General features: G+C 55.8%; 1 protein-coding gene across 1 annotated transcript in view; it reads right to left on the reverse strand.

Annotated features, from left to right (window-relative positions):
* The window catches only part of ZNF185 (zinc finger protein 185 (LIM domain)), a 76,090-nt gene extending 62,808 nt beyond the window's left edge, over nucleotides 1-13,282 (reverse strand). The window contains exon 1 of the mRNA XM_011961109.1: nucleotides 13,214-13,282. The gene's annotated coding sequence lies outside the window, so the exon portion shown is untranslated. The remainder of the gene's footprint in view (nucleotides 1-13,213) is intronic.

Here is a 13,282-nt window from a genome sequence, read left to right on the forward strand (position 1 = left end):
CAAATGACTTTGGAATCTACATCCTATCTGCTGAGCTGGCTTCTCCCTCCAATTTGCCCTGGTCTAGGCCACGATCCCTTGTGACCTCCTCCCTGGTCCCTGGTCTGCTGCCTTTAGCTACGCCTCCTCCAGGCAACACTCATTGGTCTCTAATCCCACTTGGCCCACACCAGCCTTCAATTCCCAGTCAGCACCGGATGGTTCCCCACTGTTTCTAAGACTGGGAGCAAAATCACCAGTCCCCTGAGTCAGCCTCTTTTCCCCCCAATGCCGACACTGTGCTCCAAGCAGACCATGTACCTTGGAGTCCCTGGAAGGTAGCCCTGCCAGGTGAATGCCTGTGCCTTGGCTTATGCTGGTTCCCCCACCTGAAATGCCCTTCCAACTCCCGCCAAGCTAAGCCCTGCTTCTCCCTCAGGGCGCAGCATGTCGAGGCCAGCCCTGCTGCTACTGGGTGCTCCCCTCCCCTAACTCCAACAGCCAGGCACAGACCTGCAGACCCAAGTCTTCCCAGACAAGCCCTGCTCCTCCCCCATCCTTAGCAAGGATCAGGCCCAGGCACCCCGTGACAGCCCAGCACACCCCACCAGGGAGTGACTGCCTGAAGCCACCGACCCCTGCTGGGACCTAAGTCTCCTCCCAGACCCAGCGCCCCCTCCCCTTGTCCAGCCCTTCACAGACAGAAGGGCAGAGTGGCCCTCCACTCAGTGACAGCCAGGAAGACCCTTGCTACAGATGTAAGCAGCCTTGGAGGATGGAATGTGGACCCCTCCAGAAGTGGCTTCCTGGTAGCTCTTGTGGGAAGGGAAAGCAGGAATCTTTCGACAGGTTGAGTTTCTGTATGTATCAAAAGGCTTAAGGGGCAGGCCCGCTGGTCCAGCAATTCCCCCCCACAGCCAAGTAGCCTGAGGAAGAAATTGCATGAGTACAACAAAGAGGTATATGAGACAGGTGTCATCACAGTGTTGAGTATGATGGTGAAAATGTGGCAATAATCTACATGCCCATCAGTCATATTTAAACATATTATAGTCTATCCATTCAAGTAAATACTATGCAGTTATTACAAATCATACTGAGACATGTAGTATTTAACATGCTTTGTAAGCTTTGTAAGAAGTGATGTACAGCTTCTATACATCACTCAGTGAAAAGCAGCCTGTAAAGCAGGATGTGTATGATGGTGTCATCTAAGTCAAATTATATTTACATAAAAATGCACGGGGGAAAAATTTGTAAAGATATATACACCAAAATATTTTGCTCTTTCGTATATTTCTAATTTTCCTGTCATGAACGTGTATCTTCTGTGTGCTAAAGATGAGACCAACAGTGGTTTACCCAAATGAAGTGGGAGTGAGGTATGCTTGGGCAGCCAAGGGATTGGTCTCAAGAGTTGATGCCAGGGCCGGACGTGGTGGCTCACGCCTGTAATCCCAGCATTGTGGGAGGCCAAGGTGGGTGGATCACCTGAGATCAGGAGTTCAAGACCAGCCTAGCCAACATGGGGAAACCTCATCTCTACTAAAAATACAAAAATTAACCAGGCATGGTGGCACGTGCCTATAATCCCAGCTACTCGGGAGGCTGAGGTAGGAGAATCGCTTGAACCTGGGAGGCGGAGGTTGCAGTGAGCCAAGATCGCATCACTACACTCCAGCCTGGGCAGCAGAGACTCCATCTCAAAAAAAAAGAGTTGATGGCAGGCGGGCAGTGCCCAGGAAGGATGGGAGGTGAGGAGAGTGAATGGATGCAGGGACTTCTCTTGCTGGCTCACTCTGAGGAAGAAATCCCCACAGCAGCAAGCGCAGGCCATCAGCCTCTGGGGCCCAGCTGTGCTGTGCACCGCTTTGGGCCACGCGGTGCTGCAGCCTCGGCCTCTTCCCGGGGCCTCCTTCTCTTTTCCCGCAAGCTGGGGTGGAGAAGGAAGCAGAGAGCAGGCAGGGGTGTTTCGGGCCGGATGCCAGACAGAGGTTGTAGCAGTGACAGTGGCAGTGGCAGTGGCACCCCTGGAAGCAGGAGGCCAGCTTCTCCGTTCACACGTGTATGGGGCCCAGGGGAGAGATGACAGGACAGGAGGGCGCATGAGGCCCGCTGATGGCTCCTCTTCCACCCCACGCAATCCCGTCCTGGTTCCCCAGCCCATGGCAAGTCAGCCAGAGGGACATGCACAGACAGCAAAGTACTCCAGGGGGCAAGGACAACTCCCTGCTCATGAGGCTCACGTCCAGAAGGTCTGAAGAGCTTGGCACAGGAACTGGTTATGGCTCAGGTGTGGACGTGGGATGCCTATGTCTGCTCTCATGTGGGTGGCAGCAGGGGGTGGGGGGACAGACCCAGTCTGCCCAGGGAGAGAGCACCCATCAGAGAGGCTTGGCAGATAAACCTGGCCACCATGGCTGCTGCCCCAGGGCCACCCTCAGCTCTCCACTCTCTTGGGACAGTCATTAGTGGATGTGAACTCCATTTGGGGAGCCAGTGAAGCCTCCAGAGCCTGTGTGCAAGACCCCTGCCCTCCCCAGGGCTGCACCCAGGTCCCAGCAAAGTGGCCGGAAGACCCGGCCACTGGGACGGTGGCCTGGGCTCTGCTCTGCGATGAGAACCATGCCTTTCTCTGGGAAGCACCCTGCACACACACTCCTGGGATCAGGTCCCCGAAGGCCAGCAGCACCGTGTGCAGCTCGTGCACAAGAACTGTGCCAATGCTCCTGCTTCACCTTCAGCACAGTCAGCCAGGAGTGGGCCCGTGTCCGGCCCTGGCCACGCTCCCAGGGCTCTGAGCCCCAGCCACGCAGTGGCCCAGGTAAGCCCACGAACGATAGCCTCGAGGGCTCCTGGGGGCACACCCACCACCAGTCGCCTCTATGGCTTCCTCCGAACCGCTGGGCACATGCAGCAATGCTCACCTGCTGGAGGGAGGAGACTCTTCAGACTCAGGCCAGCCTCACCGTGCCTGCCACATGTGACTCCAGGACCCCATGCAGCAGCCCACCCACTCCCACAGCCCTACACTCTCCATCTGAGTTCAGTATGTCAAGCTCTCTCATGCCTCTGGGCTTGTGTCTGAGAAACATTCAGAAAAAGTTCCTGAAGAAAAAGAAACTGCTGTAACTGGGGTCCCTGCACCTTCCCATTTACCCTGCCAAGAAGATGGAGAGCAAATGTTCCTTCCTTAGCCACCTTTGAAAGTGGCACCAGGGGCCTGCTACCTGCCCAAGTCTCCCAGTATTTTTTTTCCTCTGGGAACTCAGGCTTCTTTCAAAGTCCATTAGCCCTGACACCCAGAGAGGCCACACAGCCCGAAAGCAAACACTGTCCCCATGGGCTGTGGCCTGTGCCTACATCTCTGCTCCTCTTCCCTAAGTGGCCCCACATGACTGTGACATCCCACTCTCCAAGTCTAGGTCTCCTCATCTGGAAGGTGGCATCTGTGGGCCTGCTCACTCGGTCTCTTCCTGACAGGACACCCCAAGCTAAAGCATGTGCCTCTCTGAATTTCTCATGCCATCACGCGGGTGTCTTGATGGCCTGTGTGGGCACATTTCTGGTCAGGACAGCCACTCTAGGCCTTTTCAGTACCATGGCCCTCATTTCTACCTTGATTGGGAGAAGACTTCCGGTTTTTTTGGAAATCTCCATATCATCCTGCTTAGGACCTGGCCTGGGCCACCAAAGGAATGGCTGGCTTATCTGATACCTTCTGCATGGACTGTCCCTCTTGGTGCACCCCTGGAGCCCCACTAGATGTGGCCACACTCCACAGTACCCCTCTCTGTGCTGACTCTGAGCAAAGCCCTGTACTCACACAACACTAGACTGTCCCAGGGCAGTTCAGGGCCAAGTCCAGCTCCTCTTGCACAGGCCGGGCCACCTCAGACAGCAGGCAGATGTCCCAGCCCACCCCTCATCCCCTTCTTTCTCCCTCTTCCTGTCTCGGGCCAAGTGGGCTGAGAGATGGCAATCAGGGGAAGTGTCCCTGGCAGAGTTGGGTGGGGGAGATGGGGACGGGTCTTCCCTGAATTCAGATGGCCTCCAAGTGCCCAACGGCATGTTCCTGCCCCACCTTTCTCCCTGCTACTGCGGCCTCTGAAGGCTGCCCAGCAACCTCAAAGGAAGGGGCGCCTGGCCCTGATTGGATGGATAGGAGCGAGGAGCCAATGAGGTAGCTGAAGAGAGCCTGTTATTCCGACCACAGCAAGCCTGGTGTCATCAGTGAGTGGAGTGAGAGGGGAGCTGACACAGGGGGCTAATGCATGCAGATTCCCGTGCGCTGGAGGAGTGGGGGCGGCAGCAGGCAATGACGCAGGTGCTGGAGCATGAGGAGACGGACAGAGACGGGAGCGGCAGGAGAAAAGGCTCCCTGTCACACCACAGGGCGTGTTCAGCCTCCAAGATGAGAGGACTAACTCAGAGAAAGTTTTGTAGAACCTCCCGCTGCCTGGCTCCCCAGAGAATCTGACTTGCAGGGGATTAGGATGGCGCCCAAATTGTGCAGAAGGGAAGCAGGATGCCAAGCAGGGGCCTCCTAAGCAAACTGGGAAGGCAAAGGAGCAAAACGCCTTCAGCCTTCCCTTCCCGGAGCATTGAATATGGCTGCGGTGCATGGATGAGACGCAGCCAGAGGGCACGGGTGTCAGGGCTTGTCTCAGTTCATGTGTGCTGGGCACTGGGTGCCATGCACAAGCAGGAGCAAGTGTGCCACAGGCAGAGGTACAAGCAGAAGGGCTTCCTTCCCAAAGGTAAATTGGGATGCTTTGCACCCAGGAGCTGAGCAGACACCCAGCTCTGCCACCCCACACGTGCCAACCTCAGCTAGGCTCACAGGGATCACTCACAGCTCAGATCAGTGTGGACCCCTTTGGGGTGGGTCAGGAGTCAGCATAAGGAAACACCTGGACGGGACAAGAAAGGGGGCATAACCCAGAGTGCTGCCCCTCAACTACAGGGACCAAATATGGATCTGTCAAGTGTAAGTGGATGAAACCATCAAGACTTGGGCTGCCCACTGCAGAGGCTGATTGCTATGTTTTAGGAAACCTTGGCTATGTTTTCGGAAAGCTCTGTCTGCAAGCACTTTCATGTGGCTCCGGGACAAGGAGCTTTAATGGAGGCAGAGGCCCAGAAGATAGCTGGGGACCAGCACTTAGGCCTGCCCCCATAGCAGAAATGTAAGTACTCCTATCTGGTCATGAGGTAAGTGGTAGAGGGATAAGTCCCTTGTCTCCCAAGAACTTGTTCCTAGAGATGGGTGGACCCAGACAGTGCTGATCCCTTAGCTTAGATACCTGCCAGGGCTGATCCCTGCTGGGACCCTCAGAGAAGATGGCTGGTTTCTGGGAAGCAGACTCATCCCAGCTTTGCCACCCTGGGCAAATCCTTCCTCCCCTTATGGTGTCTTGGCTCCCCACCATTCTAAAAGGGTGGCAATGACCAAACCATGGAGAAACACATGTGTAAGGGTGACCCCAGCTCTTACACCTTTCCCCCAGTCCTCCTACAAGAGCCAGAGTTGGGCTTTACAAACCCAAGGCTCCCAGCTGCCCAAGCCCCAGAGCCCAGCCAGCCTAGGTAGCTTCCCTGGCCAGAGTCCCTCCACCTCTCCATTCTGGTCCAACTCAACCTGGGGACCACCACCACCAGCACCACGGGTGAGAGGGAGGCAGCTCCCTCCCAGGCTGTGACCGCCCCCCTTCCCTGAACCTGTCTGACAGCTTCATTTGCTGGAGGACATGCCTTGGTAAAATAGGGGTGGAGGTCGAATTCAGCATAGGGTGGGGGTGTCGAGGCTCCTGTCCATTTCTCACTGTAAATGTTCCCGTTGGGCAAAGAGCCTCCAGTGGCCCTAGTGTCAGGAAAAGGATTCAAAGAAAAGTCCCCATGTCTTAGGTCCTCTTTTGCTGTCTTTCAAGCAAATGTCTGTGAGCTCAGAGTAAGGGCCCTCCCATGAAAGACCCTTCACAAACCCCTCGCAGTGTCATGAGCTGCCCCAGGAACAGGGCAGTCTGGGTGACCAGGAGAAGGGCATCACTGAGATAGTCAGAGCTGGCTTGCTGGAGAATGCAGCCTGCTAAACAAGGGGCAGCAGATGGCTTCTCCTAGCCCATTCTCCTTCCTTAGAGAGCTTCCCTCTCTGTGGCCAGACTGCAGCCCTGAGCCAGATGGGGCAGCAGAAACAGATGCTGAGAGGGTAGCAGGGGCACAACATATTCAGAAGGCCTCAGCGCAGAGCCAGCCATGCCTTATCATCTGTCACGTCATGAGACGGGCACAGTGGTGCCGTCAGAGCTGTGGAGGGCTTGGTCAAGGCCACAAAGCCACACATCCATGTTGGCTCTTCCAACTCTGGAGCAAAGGAAGGAGTATTGACAAGGAGTCCAAGGACCTGGGTTTTAGTCACTGGACACGTCACTCACCCTTCCTGACCTTCACTTCTAAACTCGGAGGTCAAAGAGAATACTCTGTTGTGCCCACGGGAGGCGGAATGGGCTTAAGGAAGCCCCATTCTCAAAATGCTCCCTGGCCCCTGCACCTGGTCGTGCGAGGAAGGTGTAGGCTTCAGTGCAGCCCCTCGGGTCATCACCAAGGCCACAGGACCCCAAGCAATGATACTTCCCGGGGAGGGGGCTGAGGTCAAAGGCTAGCACGGTGGGGAGAGCCTTGGCTGTGGCACAGACTCCTCCTGGAGGCTGCCTTGGGAAGTGCAGGGACAAGCCTGCACGCTCCAAGTGCCAGTCACGGCAAGGAGTGTGAGGGGGCTGAGGAATTATAAAGTCAGGAAGCACGACCTCCAGCCCCGCTCAGATGCCCTCACCCCGTCCTTTCTCAAGGCACGCACTTGGCTGACTCAGTTTGGACCCAGGCTGATTTAAGCCGGTGCGGGTGCTGATTTTCTGGACCAAAAGGGTTGGAATGATGAAACGTTACATTTGATGAAGCAGCCTCCTGTGACCAGGTCTGGTGAATCAGGACATTCTGATTCCCGGTCTCCTGCACTGGAGTCTCAGCAGCTGGCAAGGCAACAGTCAGCAGATAGGTTGCTTTCCTCTGGGAAGGGGATGGAGCAGGCACCACCACAGGCACCGCTGCAGCGGCTGTAGCTGCTGTTCCAGGAGTTGCTGAGATCCAGGGGGGTGGGGCCCTTCAAAGGTGATTTAGGGACCATGGGCAGGGCTGAGCAGCTGGATCCCGTCTGAGCCTCCTAGTCTGCTGCTCAGCGTGCAGCTCCAAGGAGGCCTAGGCTGGGCCCCTCTTGCCAGAGCCAGCATACATGACCTGCCTGGGATGCTCCAGTCCCAGGGGCTCTCGCCTGGAGGCCAACAGGGAGGCAGGAAAAAGGAGCAGCAAGTGGGAAAAAAAGAGCTGAAAAAGACTTGGGTTGCAGAGGGAAAAATATAATATGGAAAAAGAGTGCATGGGGGGCTGGTATTTGTAAATGTGCTTTACAGGTAAATGACTTCTGCATGAAAGTCTGGAATTTCACCTCTCCCCATCCCACCCCTAACACCCCAGCATCTAGACTTTTCGGTGTCTGCGCTGGAGGGGCCCTGGGAGGCAGACATCTAAGTCAGCCCAGCTCCGTCCCAAGGTGGTGGGGAGCTGGGGGTGAGGAGGAGGGGAGAAGGCAGCCCTGGCCACCCACCACTCTTTGGGGCTTCGGGATTCCTCCTGGCTTCCGTGCACCCATTTTCTAGTTCTCAGTGAGCCAGATACAAGCGACTGTTCAGGGAACTGGGCCATTTCAGGGCCGGCTTGGCTTCAAGGGCCCTCTGAGATGTCTCTGCGGAGAACAGAGGGCTAGGCAGGGACCCTCTTGTAGGGCTCTGGTTGCTTCTGCACCCCTCGTCCTGCAGTTGTCTCTGCAGCCAGGGAACCAGTGTGGTCTTATGCAGAGATGCTAGTCCCATTTGCAGACAAGGCAGCCAGTGGGATCAGAGGAGGCTCAGAGGTCATGGAGCCCACACTTCCACCTCCACAGCACCTCTCTCCCTCTCCCTCTACTTCCTTTCTTTTTTTTTTATTTTTATTTTTTTTGAGACGGAGTCTCACTCTGTCACCCAGGCTGAAGTGCGGTGGCATAGTCTCCACTCACTGCAACTTCCACCTCCCAGGTTCAAGCAATTCTCCTGCCGCAGCCTCCCTAGTAGCTGGGATTACAGATGCCTGCTACCACACCCGGCTAATTTTTGTATTTTTGATAGAGACGGGGTTTCACCATATCAGCCAGGCTGGTCTCTAACTCGTGACCTCAAGTGATCCACCCGCCTCAGCCTCCCAAAGTGCTGGGATTACAGGCGTGAGCCACTGCACCTGGTCACTTTCTTTTACCCTCTTTTGCTTTCCCCTGGGAACACCCCCCTTACACACACACCATTGCTGCCATCCATTCAGTCTTTGCCAGAGCAGGGCCAGTGACAGGAAGTCACTCCTACTTGCCCTTGACTAACATCAGCCAAAGCTAATTCCTTCTATCCTAGATGCAGGTGATCACTAGTGAGGAGCAAAAGCAACAGAACGAGGCCGCTGCCTCCCCACCTTCCCTGAAGCTCTGACTCCCCATCCTCCTTCTCCCCTCCCACAACCCTCTTTCTCATCTTCCTGCCCACTCTAGACCCAGAGTTCCCTCAACTCCACCCTTACCTCTAACACTGCCCCTATTTTTGGATAAGAATAAGGAAGTCCAGAGAGAAGAACACACTTGCCCAAGATCACATTGCCGTGTATGCAACAAGCATTTTCAGAGCGCTAACCACCAGGCTGGGTGCTGGGGGGAATCGGCCTAGCGGGGTGTAGCCAGAGCACTGCATTTCCCAAGGAGGTGCCTAGGCTCAGGCCTGAAGGAATGAAAGCATGAGTAAGGGATCGCTGGCACAAGTGGTGAAGCAAGTCCTGGTTTTGGGTTTTGGGTTTTTTTTTTTTTTTTTTCAGTTTAAAGCAGGCAGTGCCTGATGTAAGCATTTTCACCAGGGATGCCGGTTTTTGCGATTAAAATCCTTGTGCTTGCTCTCTCCATAGCAACTCTTTGCCACATCAAGCTCTCTGGGAAACTGACCTAGTCATCAGAAAGTGGCGTGCTGAGCCAAAGATCACAGGGACTACACCAAGGGGCCCGGACTGGGTGCCCGAGCTGGGCCCACAGATGGGGCCAAGGCCAGGGACCACCGCCAGCAACCACCAGCAGCCCAGAGCTTGCCCACTGGCCCCAGAGGCTATGACTCCTCTCTGACCCAGGGGGTGGCTTCAGAGCTCTGTGGCCATCTCAGCAGCAGCAGCCCCAAGGGCAGCTCTGCGGGAAGAGGGATGGCTCAGCGGGCATTAATGAGTGGGTGAAGAATTGCTCTCTTGGCTGGCCTGGACCCACCTCCCTGCTCCAGGCAGGCACCCTCCCAGTTCCCAGTTTCCTTTTGAGATGAGAAATGAGCACACTCCCAACAGGAAAAGCCTAGACAGTGTTTCTGAAAGTGGCCTCTAAGACCCTTCGGCAGTCAGTCAAATTCCCTGGGACACGCGCTCGAGCTGCAGATTCCTTCCCGCATTCCACCTCCGACATTGAGAATGATACCCGCAGGGCCTCTTGTCTTCTCCTTTTCCAGTCTCTTCTCCACCCAGGCCTGTGCCTCCCACTTTGCTGTCAGTTCTCAGTCATTTCTGTGCCCCAGCGCCCAACACAGAAAGTGATCAAGAAAACACCTGCCAAATGCATCAGTGTGTGTCCCTGAAAGAAGTTAATCTGGCTCAGTTTCTAATCAATGGCACTTGAGCAAGTCCCTCTCTGTGCCTCAGTTTCCCTTTGGAAAAATGAACTGACACCAGCCCTGCCCACCCTCTGACCCATCCAAAGGCTACAAGTGAAGAAAGCTAATGAGAAATGTGGCAAAATGTTAACAGTGGGAATTCAGATAAGGCTTCAGGAGTTCTCTGCACGATTCTTACAACTTTTCTATGAGTTTTAAATCAATTCAAGGTAAAAAATAAATAAATAAATAAATAAACTTAAAGATAAAAAGTAACAACAGTGCTGGCATGGTGGCACTTGCCTGTAGTGCCAGCTACTCAGGAGGCTGAGGCACCAGGATCGCTTGAGCCCAAGAGTTGGAGGCTGCGGTGTGCTATGATCGTGCCTGTGACTAGCCACTGTATACCAGCCTGGGTGACAAGGCGAGACCCCAGCTCTAACAACAACAAAAAAAGTGAAAACAAAAAAGAAAGCGAGTCAGACTTTAGTAGGCATGAGAAATCACCCGAAGAATTAAGTGTTCTTTAGTGAGTCATTTGAAATGTGGGGAGATACTCTTTGCATCATCAGCAGTAATTTCTAAACTGTTTTCCTCAGGTAGGGGCCCACATCCCAGACAGCATCTCTCTCTCCACCTACTCCCACCTCACTCCTTGCCACCACAGCCCTGAAGGAGGGCACCATAGTCCTGGCTCAGCTGCCTTCCGTGACAGAGCACCACCTCTGAGCCAAGCACCCAGTGCAGCAGGTACTCCTGGCTTTAGCCGCCCTTCTGTACTGGTGAGAAAACGGAGGCCTCATGGGGTTGCATGAATGGCCCAACTTTGCACAACTGGATGGTGGCTGAGCTGGGGTTTGAACCCAGTCTGACCTCTGAGCCATTCTCTTAACCACTAGGCTATAAAGATGCCCCCCTCCCCTACCACACACCTGACCAGGTGTGGGACAGTTCAACTCCCGCCCCGCCCGGGTCTTTGGAAGCAATGATGGCAACCTCTCCCGAGCATCTCTCAGGGACCAGTCCCTGATGGCACTTCCCTTGTCTTGGCATCATTCGGTTCACTACAGGCACAGTGGTAACGAAGGCAAAGCCCCTGGACTGACCCTAAACATGAGAGCCCAAAGGCCCGGACTGCAAGGGGTTGCCGCTCAGGGCTCCAGAGCACTGGAAGGCAGCTCTCCTCTCTGGCACTGGTCCTGTCCCATGCTGCTAGGGACTGGCAGTGGGGGCAGCCTCAGGGCTCACCAACAGAAGCAAAGCTTGTGTTACATGTGACCTGGCACCTTATGAGTTGTGGCTTGAAGCAAAACCCACACCAAAGGGGTCAGTCACCTGTGGAGGCTTGAGTGGGGAAGGAAGAAGGCAGGCTTCTGGATTCCAGATGCACTGGGCCAGAATTGGGGGAGTTTGCTTGGCATGCACCAGAGGACAGTTCAGGGAACAGGTGCCGATGCCTATCATGGCCAGGTCCCGGACCCAGTGCTGGGGACCGAGTCCCTGCCCTGCCAGATCTCAGGAGGCCTTGGGGACACTAGGCAGGAAGACAAGGAGCACAAGTCAGGCTAAGGGAGGCTGAGCTGAGGCGCTGGCTGCCCCTGGCATCACTGCCCTCTTGTGGGAAAGGCTTTTTCTGGAGTCTGGACTCGAGCTGAGCAGGAAGTGAGGTGGACAATCACTGCTGCCATTTGCATTCGGATGGCAATTTCTTACTGACAGATGGCCTCTCTGTCACTCCTCTGGGCAAGGCATGGAGCTGATTTCTCTGTGGGCCCCCATATGCAGGAGCTCAGCAAGAAGTGGTTTACGATCTTCCAGGAGTAAGGGGGAGGTTAGACTCGAGCAGCTCCAAAGGACGTGCGGGCCTTGACCTGGTGGCAGCTGAGCTCCTCCTCCTGCTTCCAAGCCCTTCTCCTCCAGGAAGCCTTCCCTGATCTTCCCAGCCAGGGGTGGCTCGTTGCTCCAGGACTGAGGAGCCCCTAATGTTTTCACGCTACTCAGAGCTGCAACACCCTAAGTGGTCCTGGGCCACCTCTGTTGCTTGACTCATGAGTGTCCAGGGGATGGAAATGAACAGATCTTGAGCACCTGCCGCGTGCCTGGCCCTGCACTGAGTGTCTTCCGCCAGCTCCACACGGCTGAATGTACAGCGGCCAGCCAGGGGCTGGGAATTGCTGGAAGGAGGGGCAGGTGAGAGGGATCTGTTCCTTCCCTTCCTGAAGTGGCCTGGGAGTGATGAGGGGAACAGCGGAGGCACCAAGACCTGCCAGAAGGCTGGCCCCTCGTCTGTGCATCTGTGTCCTGGCCACTTGCTGACCTCTGAACTGCCCCTTGTTTTTCAGATGAGGAGCGGAGGCCCTGGCAAAGCAGGACCTCCCGCAGCCTACCTCTGCAGCTCTGTTCAGGCCTATCCACCTGTGCGCCCCTGCCTCCCGCCCCCAGCCCCATAGGACAACCAGAAGTCTGAAGAGCCATGAGACCAAGGCAGGACTGAGTCCAGGCACTGAGGCCTCAAGCACTGCTGGACAGGGTGTGAGAGGTCCTCCCTCAGGGCTCACAGCTTTGCATCCTGAGATGATGCTGCACAGCCTTCCACGATGTCAAGGCTCCGTGCGGATGGCTCAGCAAGAACAGAAGTCCTGCCATGCCTCAGCTGTCCCAAAGTCCAAACACACCCACCACCTACCTTATCTGAGTCCCCAGCAGCCCTGGGTGGGAGGTAGCTTGACGTGTCACCCCCTTAAACCGATAGAGTACCCAGGTGTCCGCAGCTCAGAAGTGGCAGATCAGGCAGGAGCACCTGAGCTTTCAGCCTTTTTGTAAGCCGAGGTATCCCTCTGCCTTTCCAAAGAGGACAGACTCTTGGCTCCCCCTGCCCCCATCAAAACAATCCAGTCACAGAGCTGGTGCACTGCCGATCCAGTCGATAACACCCAGTGACACCTGATTCGGCGCCTTCTGTCTGACTGTGAGCAGCCACCATCCGCATGGCCCTCCCCAAGATTGCCCTGTACCCAGCACATGCCCATTACAGGCCCCAGGGCGATTGAGGGGATCCTCTGGGCGAGCTAGCCTCTGGGTCTCAGTTTCCTCATCTATAAAATGGACACAGGGGGACGGAGGGATATGAGATTCCCTGATTCTTAAAGACCTGCAGTCAACTCTCAGAGCATCCCGGCCCCTGGCCATTTACTAGCAATCAAACCGTGTCTTTCCTAAAGGGCAAGACAGAGGGATCAGGCCGGCGAGGGGGACACTTGCCTCAGTAGGGGACGCTGGCCTCCTCTGTCAGTCTTTTCACTCACAGCGAAAACCAGAAATCCACTGACTCCCGGGGGGGAACCCGAAGAGAGATGCTTGGAGCCGGTAAGGGTTATGGATGGGGAAACTGAGGCCCTGACTTGTCCCTAGCTGGGCACGGACTGGGTGCCCCCCACTGCCTCCCCGCAGGGCCGCGTCCGATGGCGACTCGACAGCCCTACCTGGCACAGGTGCTCGGCTCGTGGGGCGGGTGGAGGGTCGGGCGGTCGCGGGGCGCGGGCTCCCTCGGG

The sequence above is a fragment of the Colobus angolensis genome, unplaced genomic scaffold (genome assembly GCF_000951035.1).
Source record: "Colobus angolensis palliatus isolate OR3802 unplaced genomic scaffold, Cang.pa_1.0 Scaffold536, whole genome shotgun sequence".
NCBI classification, from domain to species: domain Eukaryota; kingdom Metazoa; phylum Chordata; class Mammalia; order Primates; family Cercopithecidae; genus Colobus; species Colobus angolensis.